Source organism: Peromyscus maniculatus, chromosome 9, assembly GCF_049852395.1.
Source record: "Peromyscus maniculatus bairdii isolate BWxNUB_F1_BW_parent chromosome 9, HU_Pman_BW_mat_3.1, whole genome shotgun sequence".
NCBI lineage: Eukaryota > Metazoa > Chordata > Mammalia > Rodentia > Cricetidae > Peromyscus > Peromyscus maniculatus.
In genome coordinates this window covers 106861860-106881040 of record NC_134860.1, presented here as the reverse complement: position 1 = coordinate 106881040, position 19181 = coordinate 106861860, and the positions used below count along the sequence as shown (strand labels likewise).

General features: G+C 35.2%; 1 pseudogene; it reads right to left on the bottom strand.

The window, feature by feature from the left end:
• Positions 1–1136: 1136 nt before the first annotated feature.
• Positions 1137–1997, bottom strand: LOC102919299 (ADP/ATP translocase 2 pseudogene; annotated as a pseudogene).
• Between the last annotated feature and the right edge of the window lie 17184 nt (positions 1998–19181).

The window sequence follows — 19181 nt, the reverse complement described above, 5'->3', positions numbered from 1 at the left end:
GTCTAAGAAGTAGTTTAATAGTCATCTATTTGTGTAAATGTTTATTTAAGAGGTTATTAAGGATAGTTCATCCCTTTGATTGATGTTCACATGTGACAACATATCTGAAGTGTAAAAGTCTGTACAAATTCATATATAGTGAACATAAACACTTTTGTTATTGTTCTTATTGTCTGTCCTTTTCACAGGCATGGAAAAGTTAGCAAAGGCAGGCGTTGTTAGTGTGTGACGTACACAAAATTATCTGGGAGGCTGGAGGGGGAGCTCAATTTACAAGTGCACTTGCTGCTAACCCTGCGTTCATACTTGGGATTCAAGTGGCGGAAGGAGAGAATGGAACTCTCGTGAGTTACCCTCCTACTTTCAAATACATGCCCATTACAAGGCATTTGCCCACCCTTCCCACAACACATGCCACACACACACATATGCACACTTACACACACACACACACACACTATACAAATATACACACATACACAATACACACTTACATGTACACACACAATAAATACATACTTAAAATACTCAACAGAAAAATAAATTTTAAGAAACACTAGATATGGAATTTAGGAAGATCATGGAAGACATAAAATGCAATCATGTTGTTTCCCTCCAATAATTTTTCTGTTTCCTTTAACCTTCAGTTCCATTGTTTTTGAAGATGAAATTCTTCATCTTTCACTGTTTTACTCTTTGGAATTGGTTTTTGGGTATGTAATCATAACTGAGCACAGTAAATTTTGTACATTTGCTATTTGCTAGGTGATGAATTTTCTGTGTATTGCGATAACATGAGAAGCAAGATTCTGAGTGAAATGTTGCAATGTGTTCATTGATAACATCCACAGTTTACTGTCTTTATTTTTTTCTTGTTTTTAGATATTTTTATTTATTCATTTTTTTGTTAATCAGGGGTGGGTGACATAAAAATTATAATTGAGTTCCATCATTATCATCATTTGAGAAATGGCTATAAGAGAAAACTGGCCAGATAAATATTATTGCTTCATATTTTTAACTGGTAAATAGTTGCCATTCATGAAAGAGACAAGCCCAGAGACTCTGTCCAGAATGTTCAAGGCATGGTATATTATACAACATGCCTCTTCATTGGGTGAGCACATAGCACATAATTATGTGAACTTCTTGAATTCATCATACAAGACAAGCACAAAAGCACTGCCAGTGCATCCTAAACACTCACCATGTACCCCTGAAAAGAGCTTTGCTTCCTTAATCACAAGCAATCTTCCTCCCACAGTTAACTGTGCATGTATACATGATATCAGTTCCTTTCCCTTCTGACTTCATCATCGTACAATGGCCAGCAATAGAAGTGACAGTGTGCAATCATGCAGCAGATGAAAACATGAGTATTCTTAGGATCTAGAAGCATTCCCTTTGCAGTGTCATAGATACCGAAGTATAGCTTCGTCAATGATAACGCCCTGTACTGACAAATCAAAGCATTGGTACAGGCCCATGGTCTCATCAGATTTTTAGATCTTAACAGGGTATTCACCAAGGCCTTTGAATTCCCTTTCAGCTCCAGCTGTGCCCACATGGGCTACTCGATGGGTGTGAGAAAAATCAAGAGGGTACACCAAGCACAAGGATGTGGAGCCATCAGCATCACCTGATGCCAGGTTCCCTGAAAAGTAAAGGCCAAACCTGAGTACTCTCTTCCATACTACCAGAAAGATCTGCTTGTATTTACCTTTGAAGACAAAGTTAAGAGTCTGGGTGGGGGAAATATCTAATGACATTGGCCTGGGTACCATGTCAGAAGGACAGGACCCCTGTTCCTTAGGGATATGGAACACACAGTCTATACTGCCCTTGCACTGCTTATCTGTTACAATTTGTTTGGTGACATCCTGCACCCGCAGCAGCAGCTTGACCTGCTCAGTGGGTGTTACCACCACCTTGGAGATGGCCTCGGTCATTTCACCTGCCCAAAAGTTCTTGCCAAAGGACAGAGTGGCATCTGTCATGTTGAAAGAAAAAAAATGCAGGTGAGTGGAGGTCAGGACTAGGTTGACAACCAGCTTTGACTCCCAAACTTTAACTGTCTTTAATTTTAAAGTAATTCTCATATACGGATACTCTTTTAAAGTCATATGTAATGGAAAATCTGGAAATGAAATAATCAGTGACAGATGGTAGAATTGTGACAGTCTACTCCCAGCATTTAATGTACTATGTATATGTTCTCTTTATGAAAGCTAGTCATCAAAACAAAGAAAAAGAACTATGGTCTCTTTGCATAAAGGCATTTGAAGTCTGTGTAAACATTCAGCCTCTTCACAAAAAGAACACTGAGAAATTTCGCCTAGAATTTAAATCCAAAGCTACAGTATCATTGCATCTTGATATGCTGTTTTAGCTGATATCCCTGGGAGGTCTGCTCTTTTCTGAAGGGAAATGGTGGAACAGTGCAGCTGGGTGGAGGGGATGGGAAAGAACTGGGAGGAAAAAATGGAGGGAAGAGGCAGTTGGTATGTAGTGTATGAGAGAATTAAAAAAAAGAAAAAAGTGTATCTGTTTAAGTGACAAAAGTGGATGCATCCTTGACAAAGTTTAACGTCTTCATGGTGAAAATGAAAATACTTTAACAAATCAAAAGCCATTTATGAGAAACATATAGATTGTATTATACTAAAAGGAGAAATCTCAAAAAGATCTAAAGTTACTAAAATTAGAAACTAGACTACTATTTCCCCACTCTTATTTAATACAGTGTCTAAAGTCTTTGCTAGAATGTAAGACAAGTGAAAGAAAGAAATAAACAACAGAAAAGAAAGAAGTAAAATAATTCCTATTTGTAATCATAATTACATATAATGAAGAAATAGGAAAACTTTAGAACTGATATATACTTTTCATAAATAGCAATATACAGAATTCATATAGAAAATTCAGTGCTGCTAAGTCTGGCAGCATTAGCTTCAAATCCCAGCATTTAAGAGGTAGTGGCAAGTAGGTCTTTGAGTTTGAGGCTGGCATGGTCTACACAGTTTATTATATACCTGGCAGGGATACATCTTCAAGACCCTGTCTCAAAAAATATAAATATATAAATGAAAGACAATTTAATACTCATTCCCATGAGGTTTTTTTTTGTTGTTTGTTTGTTTTTTTGTTTTTTCAAGTGGGTTAAATGCTCACTGGAGAACTTTGAGGATCTGAGTATGATCTCCAGAATCCACTTAAAAACCAGGCATGATGTTTCCTGACTCTATTTATAGCACTGGTGAGTAGAAAGGAATATCCTGAAGGCCCATGGCCATCCGACCTCGGTGGATGGCTGAATTTATGAAGACACTCCAGGTTTGGTGAGAAACCTTGTAAAAAAAAATGAGGTGGAAAGAGATGGAGGAAGACTTCAAGCCCTCATTCATGCTTACACACCCATATATGTATACCATCTCCTCCACAAATAAAATGAAAAATAAATAAAATAGGTGTATATTTTATATATAAAACTAACATAAAAATAAATTAGGAAATAATTGTATTTAAAATTTTAGAAGATATTGGATACCTAGCAATAAAGCAAAACAAAATTATTGAAGTATCTGTTCAATTAAAAATTTAAAACATTAAAGACAATAGAATATTAAAGTGCTTTCACGGTCATGGTCAGTAGAATTAATATCATGAAAATGTCTACGCTAGGGTTTGTATTAGTACTTTTTGTACAAACGATTCACAGAATTCAATAAAAACACAAAGTATTCTGGCTTGTATTGGTATTTTCAGCACCAGGGAGATGAAAATGGACAGATCTCTCAGGTCGCTGGGGAGCTAGACAAGCCAAGCCACTTATCTGCAGGCTAGAAAAAGGCCCTGTCACAAAAATCTATGTGGAAATCAACTAAAAAATAACACTCAAGTTTGGCCTCAGAACTCCACATATAAGGACACACTTGTGTATGTTCATATATGCAAGCGCTCACACCCATGCCATCACATGTATAAACCCATACCAACACAGCACACAATGGAAATGTCTACGTTTCCAAAAGCAAACTGTAGTTTCAATATAATCCCTCTGAAAGAGGTCAGCTATATTTTCACCAAAACAGAAAAGTTCAGAAACCTTAAAATTTAATAGAATTACAAAAGACAGTAAATGTCTAAGGGCTTCTTGGAATTCAGTTCAAGTTATTGACAATAGACATACTATAAACTTCAGTATCGTACTTGGACAAAGGCAGATGTAGATATGTCTTTAAAACATGTAGCATAATTGACTTAATTTTTGGCAAAGTTAGGAAAACCATGTATTGAAACTATTACATCCTTTTCAACAATATGTTGTGAAGAAAGCTCGGTAGCAACATGTAGAATACAAGAACTATACCATTATCTTGTACCCTGTGGAAAAAAAATAAAAGCATGAAAAATATTAACAAATAGCTAGTACTCAGTAACTATTAGAGGAAAATAATGAAAAACACATAGTCCATGACTTCCTGAAAAGGGTGCCAATAATTCAGAGAATAAAACAGAAATTACCAAATGGCATTGCATGAAATTATAAAATAAGCAAAGGAAAATAATTAAACAGAAAGAAGAGAAGGCTTGGAAAAACAGATGAAATGTTTGCTAGCTGTATATCTGATATATTGATGTGTAACATCATAAGCAACTTGAATATTGATTTAAAGCCCATACAACCCAACTGATAAATAGACTTATAAAATGTACAGATGGATCTTAATGATGTCTATCAATCCAAAAATGGATAAAGAAAATGTGGTGCATTTACACACTGGAGTATTACTGAGCTATCAAAAAAAATGACATCAGAAAATGTCAAGGCAAATGGATGGAACTATATAAGATTACCTATAAGCCCACCCTATAAGCAGCAATTGGGAACAGGTAAGGTCCCATCTCTGGACAGGGCAGACCAGGTCCTTAGCCCCTAGGCCCTGGGGACACATTCCATACTTCTCCCCCAAGCCATTGGAGACCTAGGGACTGGCCAGCTGACTCTTTCCAAGACCCCTCACCAAGAAAATAGTTCCTGTGACAGCAGTGAAAACCAGAGACATAAGCCCACCCTGCACTGATTGGGAACAGAAAACAGGTCCCACCCTGCACCAACTGGGAATAACTGCTCTCTGAGACAGAGTTCACTGGTGCCCATTGGACTAAGATCTGCTGACTGAGACACAGAATCCATCAGCACCAAGTGGACTAAGAACCTAAATTAGACCAAGAGCTCCCATTAGACCAAGAGTATCAATCGGACCAAAAGAGGCTCCCTCAGACACAAACAGCACTTGCATGGGGTAGAGGAAAAGATGGGTAGATGCCAGTGAAAAATACAGTCAACAACATAAAGACCAATATGGTATCATCAGAACCTAGTGGTACTACATCAGCAAGACCTGAACATCCCAAAGAAGAAGAAGCAGAAGAAATAGACCTTAAAAATGACTTTAAGAAGATGATAGAAGCCTTTAAAGAGAAAACGAAAACTACCTTTAAAGAATTCAAAGAAAAGACAAAATTGGAATAAATCAATAAATACCTTAAAGAAAGGCAAGAAAAAGCAACTAAACAGGTGAATGAAACAGTCTAAGATTTGAAAACTGAAATAGAGACAATAAAGAAGACACAAACTGAGGGAACGCCGGAAGTGGGATATCTGAGTAAACGATTAATACTGTAAACAAAAATAGAAAAATATATACAGTATAAGAAAAATAACCTTAAATTTTTATCAATATACAAAAATCCAAACCAGTGTAAAACATTTGAGACTAATGGTTGTTCAAAAGTAGACTCAACAATCCACCTATTTATCTCATCATTTGAATACTATATCCCCCCATTTTCCCTTCAGAAAAAGATCCCTGAATCTAGTCTCCTTTGTTTAGCTTTCTTCCTGACCATGATCAATAAAAACTTGTATCTAACTCCCCTAAACCATGAAAAACATCCGTAATCCACTGAAGGACCAAAAAAATCACCCATCCCACTTCTTGAGAATGCAGGAGTCAAGTTCTCTAGAGTGCTTCCTATTGTCTGGGGGGCTATGGCATCTTAGGGAACCTGACAAAATTTAGATTATGGTCAAGATCTGGTAAAAGTTGCCATAACATTTGTTAGCCAATCTCTGTGCAATGAGAAAGTTCAAGGCTTTTCTGCATTCCTGGCTAGAATAATCTGTGAGGCTGGACTATCTCAGCCAGCAGCTTTTAAGTATTCTGGATGCAGAACTCTGAGGAATTGCAACAGAGTCACTCTGAGAGGCTGGATCATCTGGGCCACCTGTTTTCATTGGTGTCTGTTCTCCTTACTCTGAAACACACAAATTTTCAAAGTAATATCTGGGTTAACACAAGTCTGGAATATGATGTGTGCACAAGTCAATTAATGATTTTTTTAATGTTTGAACCGATAAAATATATGTTACCTCTCTTGTAGTTTTTCTAAGTTTATTTTTTTTTTATGTTTGTAGCCAGGATTTTCAAAGAGAGCATTTAATCAGGGGCTTCATTACAGGAATAAGTCCATGATCATCATGGTAGGGAATATGGCAGTGTATAGTCAGGCATGGCAGTGAAGCAATTGCAGAGAGGTCACATTTGATTCAGAAACAATAGACAATAATCAAGAGCTAATATTTCCAACAACCAGTGTAAACTCATTTTCTAAACTGAGAAAATGCAAAACATACATCTATTTGGTAGATAAAACAAAAAGTATATCTCTTTATCTCAATATTTACCTAAAATAATTGTTCTGATAACCTGGAACACGTATACTAAGGCATCAATATTACTGCTGTGACAACTAATCTTGATTGTGAGCTTGACAGGATTTAGAATCACAATGGAAACAAATATATGTGCATGCCTGTGAGAGGTTTTCTTGATTAGGTTAGTCATGTCAAAAGACCCACTGTAAATGTTTTTGGGATCGTTCTATGGGTCAATGTCCTGGAATAAGCAAATAAGAAAAATAAAAAAGAAAGAAAAGTAACTGAGACTCATCTTCATCATCCATCGCCCTTTGCTTGCTGATTAAGATACAATACAACTGGCACCCTCAAACGTCTGCCATCATGACTTCTCTTCCATGGTGCTCTGTACCCTAGAATGATGGATGAGCCAAAGTACACTCCTCAGTCCTCTTTCCTTAAAGTGAATTTATCAAGATACTTTTTACAGCCCCAAGACAAGAAACATCCTGAGTTATGCACCTCCAAAGGAATCTTAAGTCAACATAGCATAGAGCTACTTGCACATTTATTTTTTTTTTTTTTGTAGCACTGTTCATGATTCCTGAATTATAAACTCAAGTCAGCTTACGTGTCCATCAACAAATGAAATAAAGTTAATGGAATGTATTCCACACTGTTGGAATTTTATTCAGCTGTAAAGAACAAAAATTGTATCATTTTCTACAAAAAGGATAAAATAGAAATTATCATTTAAATCATTATAAATTAAAATCAAAAGGACTAACATCACATGTTCAATATTAATTGTTGATTATATGTGTGTGTGTGTGTGTGTGTGTGTGTGTGTGTGTGTAGTAGTAGTAGTAGTAGTAGTTGTAGTAGTAGTAGTAGTAGTAGTAGTAGTAGTAGTAGTAGTAGTATTTCTCCCATCCCTCCAGGCCCACATAGTCCTGTGGCCCACTTATAAAATAATCACTCAGAAGCTTATATTAATTACAACTGCCTGGCCATTATCTCAGGCTTATTACTGACTAGCTGTTACACTTAAATTAATCCATAAATCTTATCTATGTTTAGCTATGTGGCTTGGTATCTTTTCTCAGTTCTGCCTTGTCATCTTGCTTCCTCCGTGTCTGGCTGGTGACTCCTGACCCAGCCTTCCTCTTCCCAGAATTCCTCTCTCAGCTTGCCCCACTTATACTTCTTGTCTGGCTGCTGGCCAATCAGCATTTTATTTATCAAACAATCAGAGCAACACATATTCACAGAATACAGAATGATATCCTATAATTGAAATTGAATTATGAAATAATATGTATATTATGAAACAAGGGTGAGGAATGGAAAAGGAGTAGTGTGAGTGGGGAGAAATGTGAAAAGAAAGCAAGTGAGATATTGGTCAGCATTAATGGTGCACAAGTTTGAAAATGTACAAAGAGTATATTGTAATAAAAATTTGGGATCATTATTGGTATTTTGATACTAAAAATTTAATTCCATCTGAACACAAATAATGTAAGGAGTGCAGAGGATATTAATTTAAAGGTAGAAATTGGAAGGCAAGAGCCACAGCTACTAAATAGTCTGCTGGAGGGATTTGGAGCTAACAAAGGTCAGTTTTCAGAGACAAAACAAACAAACAAAAAGTTATAACACACACTGATGTTATTAAGGATCTTGAAGAGAAAGAATGGGAGTAGGTCTGTTGTATTGCTGTTCCCTCTGTAGGTTCCCAGCCAGTCCCTGGGGCTCACATGGTGCTGCTGTTCACAAAAGGTTATCAGCAAATCAGGACACAAACTAAATGCAGAACACAAATTAGCAGAAGTTAATTCGGTTTCTGTCCCTATCTTGAAAGATCATGTCCTTCACAAAAGGAAGGCTCTTGGTTCAATCAGGCCACATTTTCACAGGAAGCCTCCTCTAGGTTATTTTGGCTTTGGAATCATCACAAAGAGAGTGACTAGGAAGACTCTTTGGTATATTCAAAGTTGGCACTTGAGTAGGGAATTATGCTGTATTCACTGCAACTTTTTTTTTAATTTAACCTTTCATGAAACCACTTTATTTGTACTATTACTGAACTGTAAACATTTTCTAACCTTGTCTTTCTAAAAGTAGCAATTTCAGAGCACCACCAGAGTAATTATGGCAACAAGGTTATAGCCCTCTCAAGGCTCCTTACCAAACAGAGTTGTAACTTGAATTTTCATATTTAAATCAAAGAAATCAAAACTCATAATTTAGATTCACAAAGCTGAATTTTATGTGTAAAAGTCATATTTACTTGTCTCTGAACATAATCCTTAACTATGAGGCATGTGATGGCCATAAAAGTTGTAAACATCATTTGTCATCAGAAATTATAATTTTAAATATAAAATATTTAGTATGAGAACTTGTTTATTTAATCTATAAATGAACATATCATCTTGAATATGCTCTCACATGAGGATATTTTGCTTCACTCTTTCCTGTGGAAGCATTACAAAAAATGAAATAAAATAGTCTCTGACAGAGCAAAATCAAACCCAAGGCAAAGTTTGATTTTCCTCCCTACTGGTTCCACTTAAAATTCATGACCACAGACCTCAAATAGGAACTCAACACGGCCTTGAAATCTAATATGTCTCTCCAGTATAATCATGTCCCACACTTGAGACTATTTTGTACCTTTAGTTTTTCCCTCAATATCTAACTCCAATAATTCTTCCCTCTCAGTTAAAGGGCCCATGCCACATTTAAAAAAAACATTCAAAGAATTCAAATTGTTTGCTTAAAATAAATCCAAATGAATTTTCAACAATAACAGGCTTTTTATATCCATCTGATTGAAATCATCAGCACAGTTTTGAAAATACTTAACTAGACATTTTTATGATTTATATCTTAACTATATAATTTAGGATATAACCCTAGTACTGTCACAAACTTTCAGATTCTTGCACCTACCATCTACCATTGGAGGACTTTTTTTTATTGTTAATGTACCAATATTTACAGCCTCTTTCTAGTGCATAGATGATCCAAATATTGCACATCAGTCAGGATAATGAAAGACCAAAAAGAGAATTAGACCAATATTTCCCCAGAGCATAAAAGCTATTATATAAATACAAGAAATGGTTAATATAAAGGTTTGGTCCAGTGAACAGACAGGAAATAGCAATTGAAAAGACAATTAAATTGGACAGTGTATTTGAAAAGACATTCAAACCACAAGGTATAACAAACTATTGATATGTTGATCAGTGAGTCTGTTTTGAGCCCCACCCACTTCTTGTTGAATTCCTAGAGAAACTTCAGTCTTTTATTACACATTCCTCTTCAAACTTAGGCCTGTTTAACTTACTTTCTCTTGGTTCTATTCAGCAGAATGCTGTTACTTGTTTCTTACATATTCCCTGAGTTGCATTTCTAGAGGCAGACTCTGCAGTTTCCTTTGTTCTTGGGTACAATTTGGGTCTCATGTCAGGATGAAATAAATTTTCCTTCCTTGCTTTCTCTGTGTTTTAGGGAAAAAAATCATTTTTTATCCCAGAGTCTATTGCACTATTTATCACAGGCTGTTATATTGTAGTCACTTATGTGTGTTTATCTCCTGCATGACTCTCAATCCCTTTCTTAGAGGTCAGAACAATATTTTATCCATTTGTCTTTCACAGCTCTTACCTACAGTAATGTCTGGCATATGGGTTGGTTAATGTAAAATCCTCATTGCATTATATTTTATGCTGTAAATATCTCACTTCAGAAATAAATATGAGGTAAAACGTTGGTATTACTTCATCTAATATAAGAGAGTTTGTAATGTGTTCAGAGAACAATGTAATATTGGTTCCCAGAAAGTGAGTTACATTTATCCTGATTAGGTCACTACTAAATCATTTAAAAGCTAGACATTAATGAAACTCAAGTTATGATTTTCCGAATACATTTGAGTATGCCTTTAACTGCAGGCTATGTTCCAAGTATCATTGTAAGAGAATAATTCATACATGTTGTGCTTTAAAGTAACTTTCTTCAATTACTCAATGCCTGTACTTTCCAGTTTATCATGTGACCAGGCAGTTCATAAACTTCACAGTTACTGGAAGTTTGCTAAAATTATATTTTAATTCAAAATATTATCACACTATGTGAATCTTTAAAAGCATTGGAAATTGTTTTTATCAATAATCATTTTATATCTATTGACAAGCTTTTTTATAACTATATACAAATATATGTAATTTCTGTAATATGTTGGCACAAGTGTTAGCATGATCTTGATACTATATATATTATCAAACTATTGGGGAAATGTTTGACAGATTTTTCATTTTGTTTTGGTTTTTATGAGACATAGTTTCTCTGTGTAGCCTTAACTATCCTGGAACTTGCTCTATAGAGCAGACTGGCCTTGAACTCAGAGATTTATCTGGCTCTGCCTCCTGAGTACTGGGATTAAAGGTATGTTCCATCATTGCCTGACTGCTTGGAAGATTTTTAAAATGTCAAATAATGTAGATAATAAGAGAACTGCAGAGTTGAGGTTATAAAGAATATGTAATAGAGGTTAAGACAGAAAATGAGAGAAAGTATTTTTAATAAATAGCAGTAATTATAAACACATTACATCAAAAAAAGGTAAACCTAATTTTCAGCAACTAGTAGGTAAATAATGGAATAATAGACTGACACAAGAAAAAAATTATTAGGTGCCATAACAACCCAGAAGAATGCTGAGAGAAGTTCCAGAAAACAATCAAGGTTGACAATGTTTGACTCAATATATCTGATGAAAGAGAAATAGGAGCAGGGAATGAGGGAGAGACACAGAGAGAGACAAAGAGAGACAGAGAGACAAAGACAGAGGGAGAGAGACAGAGGCAGAGACAGAGAGAGAAACAGAAAGACAGAGACAGAGGGAGAGAGACAGAGGCAGAGACAGAGAGAGAAACAGAAAGACAGAGACAGAGGGAGAGAGACAGAGGCAGAGACAGAGACAGAGAGAACCACAAAGGAAACAGAATGTAAAATAACATATAAGAAAAAATATATATATAAAGCAATCCTATAATAAAAGTGATAACCCAAGAATGAATTAATCAGGCCATAATGATTGTTCATATGTTTGGGAAGATGAAGTCTGTAAGTTACACTTCTTTATCTTGGCTCCCTTGCATGGTATACAGACAAAGAAAAAATAATGAAAAGAATGTTCTATCAAACTCATTCCAGAGGGAAACAGGTCAATTCCTCTGTGTGAGCCGACAGCGCTGGCCGGAGGTCTTTACTGTTCCCGATTTCCTTCATGGGAGCTCCCTGGAAAGAGGAGCAGAAAGTGTTTCATTTTTCCTCAGTTTGTTTTACAAAAATGAATAAAATATAAAATTGTAGTTTTTAATTCTTAAGAAAGAGTTTAGATATTAATAATATTTCCATGTGGCCCACTGGCCTTCCCATTTTTTATCTATATTTTGTCTTCCTTAATACTTTTTTTATTTCTTGGGTTTTGACACTAGTGGTTCAAACACTGTTATTGGCCTTTTCCTCTCTCATATATCACCTTCAGAGTTCTCTCTGCCAGGCCAGCCCATTCTATCTTCCACACATTAGAGCTGAAAAGGAGAGAGCAAGATGGGTAGGGACAGAAAACTCTGTTCATTTTCAGACTGATGTCATTTGAAGAATTATGACACAAGAAGTTAGTACTGTCCTTGGAGATGGTAATTTAAAATAGATGAGAGTTATCTACTGAGTACTTAATGCATTTCAAGCTTAATTCTTTAATTGCCAGCAAGAGACAAAGATGTATTTTGCATGGCAAGGCCGGTTATAATCACTATAAACAAAGATGACATTGATTACTATAAGTAAAATAAAATGTGTCAAGCAGTAGATTTCATTTTCCTTTAGTGTTTCTTGAATTAGTTTCATTTGTATGGTGAATACAAAGGTCATCTGTATGCTGCATACTTATACATTATTAAAAAGAAAGAAATACATTGACTAGTTCTTAGTACTGGAACAGACCGTTGAGATATACAATTTAATCAATAAAAAGACTAAACCAAAAATTGAAAAAGTTGTAATTGAGAACCAAGAGAGGCAGTCATATCATTTTCAGTCAAAGACATTCATATATTATCCCCCCGCAAAAAAAATAATACATGATTGTAAGTAACAATGAAAGTAAAAATTAGGGGATTCGCTTGCTTGGTCAAAGGAAAAAAAATTGATTGCACGACAGATATTTACCATCCTTTTATATTTGTTTGTTGTGGTTTTGAGATAGGATCTTCTTGTATAACTTAGGAAGGGCTCGGATTTACAAATTAAGTTTCTTCCTTCTGCTGTCCCCATAGACCAGCGTCTCAATCAGCCACCATCAGCAAAGCTTTCTCATGAAGTAGATGGGGACCAATCTAGAGACCTACAACAGGACAATGTGTAGAGAGTGGGAAACTCTGTAGCACTCTGTCTTAAATGGGATATGTTCATCAAACCCTTCCCATCATGGCTCATGGAGCTATAGGGTTGTGTCCAAGAGGATGTATGGCACCAAGAAATCAGTGTCTTCCATACAGACAGCGCGGACACACATAGGAACTCACAGAGGCTGTAGCAGCAGGGACAGGGCCTGAAGAGATCCACCCAAAGTGAGGCTCAGCACTGAGAGAGAGTAGGGAAGAGTTCTCCCAGCCCTAACCAAAACACTTTCACTAATTAAAAATTAGTTGTAAAGGAAAATTTTGTTTTGATTTTTGTTTATTTGTTTTGATTGTTTTTTGTTTTTTTTTTTCACTGGAGATTCAGTGGATATACAAGCCACATGTGAGGGTAGGTCACATGCCCAGTAATAGATGGCCAACACAATATGAATTTGATAGTGTTTAGATAGGTTTTTGTTTTGTTCTATTTGTCATGTTGCTTTGTTTGAGCATTTTTTTTTTATCTTATGGTCTTTGGTTTGTAAATTATGTTTTCTGATTCTGTATCTTAATGAGGTGTGTGTGTGTGTGTGTGTGTGTGTGTGTGTGTGTGTGTGTTATGCGCTTTATATTCTTTAAACTCTGATATGTTTGTTGTTTGTTTTCTAAAGTAACAGAGAAAAATGGTGAGAAGTTGGATCAAGAGGTACCTGGTAGATCTTGAAGCACATGAGCAGGGGGAATTATGATCAGAATATATTGTATGAACTTTCATTTTAAATAAAACTTCCTATCTCTTGATAGCTGGAATTATAGGCTTTTCACTCCATATATGGAAAATAAATACTGCACTTATGACTCTTTTTCTGAAAAAAAAAAAAGTATAATTAAGAAAATGACTCTAAGCCAACATCATTTTTCTAGAGGGCCTCCAACAGAATGTAAAAATACAATTGAATTTAAAAGTTATAATAAACATCTTACTCTGTGGGTGATAAAGATAAATACCTATGTAGAAACATCTACTTCTAGGAGTGTTTTAAAATATAATTTTAAAATTAAAAACATAATACATGCATAGGCTAAGATACTATTGCAACACATTTGTCTATAAAATTAGCATCATTTACATATATTTTTCACAAAGTGTTTTTATCTGATTAAATTGAATAATTCTTATGATAATGCTTAGATGGAAGGAATTATTTTATAAAGTAGAAAATAGAAATAATAACCTACCTATTGTTTTAAATAGCATCTGAAGAAAAAATGGAGAAACACAAAGAAACACATAGTTCTAGACATTCCAAAAATACCCTAAAATAATACTGAAAAAAAGAAAATATTTTCAGGTAGTCATGATGGTGAGACTTCATGGGTATTATAATTGAACTTTCTAAGAGACAATTTTTTCTCAGCAAATTCCCTGTTCTGTGGAACTTACAGTCTTTTCTCCCTACATCAACCACAATAACCTATGAACCTATATCTAGGAGGGTGTTGTAGATGTATTAGTTTACTGGGCTCTAGGACTCTGTGTTTTGATTGGTTGTGGATTTTTACAATGGCCTTCCTCTGTTACAAAAAGAAGTTTCCTTGAGGAGGCGTGAGAACTGTACCTGAACATGACCTGACCAAGGACAACATGATAGACATGCTAATGTGGAGGAGAGAAATCCAGGTGGACTCCACCTTACACAAGAACTACAGACAACAAAGGAAATGCTGAGAGATGAAGAAATTGTCTTCCATAGAGAAGAGACCACCAGTTTATTTTCCAATACCAAAGGATGAGCCTTGAAAATATGCATGCATTTAATATTATACTTGCTCAACAAGGTATACTTACATATTTAGGCATATACACACACATACATAAAGTCATACACACACAACAACAACTAAAGAAAAAAATGTGGATTTAAAAGAACAATAAGATACATGGGAGGGTTTTGGGAAAAAATTGGAAGGGGAAATGTAATTGTATTATAATATCAAAAATATTTAACACAAACAAAAGTATGTTTTCAGCAAAATTACATTTATAATGTGTTGATTGTACAGATAGTAACATATTTAATAATTATATGCATAAGAACATTTGTTCTCATTTTTACATATTTGAAACAAGTTGCTTGATAGTCATATAAAACATTTGATGATAGAAATCTTCAGCAAGTTAAACAAATGTTGATAGAATGTGTATTTTCATGGTAATAGAGAGCATGATCAATTTATCAAGATTAAACTAAAAAGATTGTGTATAATTGACTTGCTTAAAGTTTTATAGCCAATCAGTGAAGAATTTTCTACATTCCTTATTATGTTAAAGGGGACATTTTATGTTTGGTTTCTTATTCTTGCATGTGTGCATTTTTCAAATCCTTAAAAGGAATCTATTATTGAATTCCAAGAAAAATGATGAAAAAGACATATGCAAACAAAATATTGATAGTCTAAATAAAACTTAAATCTATTGTTGAAAAATTTGTAGGAACCTGTAGTACTCCATTGTGCATAGTTAAGATGAAATTGATGAGTTAACAGAAGTTTGCTTGGTGAAACATACTTTATTCATCTTTAAAAATATTCTAACAAATCCCTGCTGAGTGCCATAGTTTTAAAACCAAAGAATATGAAACCCTATAAATTACTGAATAAGTCCTAAGAGGGAAGGGGATTGTGTATGTATAGATGAAGTAGCAAGAAAATAGCTACACACAAATTCACGAAGTGAAAGAAAACAAGATGAAAGAAGGATTTTTGCAATCTGTTTTAAATAGCATTTCTTGAACAAATGATGTTCACTCAAAGAGCTGAATAACAATGGATCATCTGATATCATCTATATTGTGATGTATTTAGAATATTTGGCAGTGGACCATGAGTGCTACAATAGTGATTTGGCAGACAAGATATACCCACTAGGCATTAGACTCATGACCACTGTGGGAATAACCAATAACTTTATGAGTAGATTTGGGGTATTTTACATATGAGGAAATTCATATCTGTTACTGTAACCCTGCCCCACAACCCATGGTTGTGGTGGCCGAAAGTTCCAGTCTGAAACTTACTATAGCTGTTTTGCTAAATGATCAAGTTATCACACTGTCTTCTAATTATTTACATTTCCATCCACAGAGTTGTACTGCTCTCAATCTTAGTCAGAGAAATTCTTTTGTAAGTAGACAATGGCCAATGTATAGATGCAGAAAGAAACATTCTGTCAATAAGTGACTCAGAGAACTCAAATGGGTTATCTGAAGAGACCTTTGCTGCTCTGAGGTTTAAGAACATTGATTGGGAAATAGCAGGCAGAAAGAATGAAAGAGCCAGAGGATATGGAGGAGAGCTGTGAAATTCTGTCTCACGGACTTGTCTTGGTTATTGCACACATGAACTCATGACAATTACGGTTGCCTACACAATAACTACACCAGATCACGCTAGTTAACATTCCAACATGAATAGGGTATCCACCCCTGAGGTCTACCATTAGTTAAGAAGCCAAACAATTGATGGCATCTGGGATAGAGAAAGACACTCCTTTAGTGCATAACCTCTGATAGGTTGCCCATGACCCAGTGGTCAGTCACATGCAATTATTCAGATAGGCAGCATTATTTGGATTCACTATTTAACAATAAAGAAAGGACATGAAGTTGGAAAGGAGATGAGTTGGGAGATCAGTGCGGGATTTTGAGTGGGACAATAGTAGGTAAGTATGATCAAGATATAATTGTATACATATTTAAAATTTTCAAAGATTAAATTAAAATTAAAAATAAAACAACACAATAAACCTATTTGCAAATTTTAAAAATTAAAAATTTTCATCTCTCCGTAACACTGCATAAATGGGGAACTAGAATAGTAGTATTAAACTGAGAGTGATATAGAAGATAAGGATAAAAGAGATAACATGGGAAGGGACCTCAAAAGAGTAAAGGCCATTTGAGAAAGTTTTGGCAACCTCCTATACTAGAAGCTTCCAGAAACTACTGTTGTGTACCAGTTTCCTTAGAGATTGAAACATTCTATCCTGCAGGGAAGCTTCTCAAGTGACAAGGTAAACAACTCAAATAGCTTCAGGAAGTTCTTGAAACTGACCAGAAGAGGTTCACAAGGCTCCTCCTTACCAGAGTAAACAGTAATAACTGAGAATCTTTGTTAGACTAAGGAAAGATGAGCTGTCAAGAAGACTTAAAGGAGAAAATTTTCAAAAACTCTGAGAACCCACTAGCTGAAAGGAGCAGAAAGCAGAGCTGCCTGGAAGAGATTTATACCCACTAATGCACTTGGGCTGGATACTTTCTAACCTGTTGAATTGTCTGCAGGCTGCGCACTGTGCTCTAGGTTCCCAGGTATGTCAGCTGTCCCCCTGCTGGCTTGGCCTTTGGTGATACAGCTGTGCTGGTGTCATTTCTGCTCCTGTAAGTAACTACTCACTCTTGTTCCTGTAAGTGACATACAGCTTTAGCCATAGGTCAATGTCCCAGCTTTTGCCTGCAATAGATGAGAAATGAAATAGAGACTCACAACGAAACAATGTACACAGAGTCAGAGACAGCACTCAGTCCTAAATGGAATGTCTTCATCAACGTCCTTACTTCAAGCCTCAGGCATCTAGGTAGGAGAGGAGGCAGAAAGTTTATGAGATAGAGATGATGGATGACACCAAAGAAACTGTGTCTTCCTGATACAAGATCAATGCACATATGAATACACAGACACTATGGTTTCATGCACAATACTTGCCCTGGTGTAAGTCACACAGGTCCAGGCTTTGACAGGGGATAGCAGCCATCGACTCCTCCTCCTAACAAGCTATTTGCAATTGATATAGACTAGCAAAGAGAAAAATCAGTTTTTTTTTTTTTTCCAATGGAGTCTCTTATAGGATGTTAATCACACATAAGGGCCTGCACCACTTGAGAAGGAGCTGGACAGTACAAAAGAAGCTCAACAGCATTTTTGTAGACTTTTTGTTACATTCCGCGTTTTTTTTTTTTCCTCTCTTATTGGCCTTTGACTTGTTTGTTTTGTTTTCTTGGGGGGGGGCTTTCTTTTGTGTTTCTTATTTTATTTTTTGAAAGACAAAGAGGGAAAAATAAGGTTGTGTAAGTTGGGAGGTAGAGGGGATTTGATGGATGAGAAACATGATCAAAATACATTTTATAAAAATATTGTTATAATGAAAACACAAAACAAAGAGATTGTACTTAAAAAACACATATATTTAGTTGACTTCATATCATATTATAAAATAGTGATTTGTTAACTTGTTATTATCTTGAAACATTTACCTTGTTTGGTAAATGTATATGGTTTGAATAAATATATAGAATGCAGGATAATTTGCATTCACATTTCAAATCTACTTTTTCTGTGAAATTTTCACTTGAGCTATTCAGTTTCATTGATGTGTATATGTATATGATTCTGTTTGTATCTCTCTGTGTGTAGGTGTAGAAGTCAGTCATAGTGATTAAAAAATAATAAAAATCATTTGATATAATTTGTGTAATATTTTTACCGATTACTAAGTCTAATCCATATTTCTTATTATATACATAATGCTGCTACATAGATAAAAGGACAGAATAGGATAGAGTGACAGGGTGGTCAGTCTTAGGCTCTCTTTTAAGTTCTATTTGAAACTTAAAGCTTTGTTCTATAGATCTGTACATCATTAAAGTGTGTTTTTGAAAGTTTTAAAAAATGGCTTGTCATGTTGATTTCCTGTTTTCTCTTGCCACTGAACTATCCACTAATATGATAGTTCTGGTAACCCAGTGCCCTTCAAGTATAATGAACTAGAATAGTGTCTACTGTACTCAAACTAAGCTTAAAATTCTCCTTGAATTTCTCAAACTGGAAACCTTTTCTAGCAAACAAATACAGAAAAAAAGAACAGAAAAAGAAACATTTCAACGGTTGTATTTTGCCAACAGGAACAAAAAAATATTTATATTTGACAAAAATCTCAGAAGACTAAATGAATAAAGATGAGAAAACAACAGAACACAAGGGCAGGATTATGACCTTAAATATCC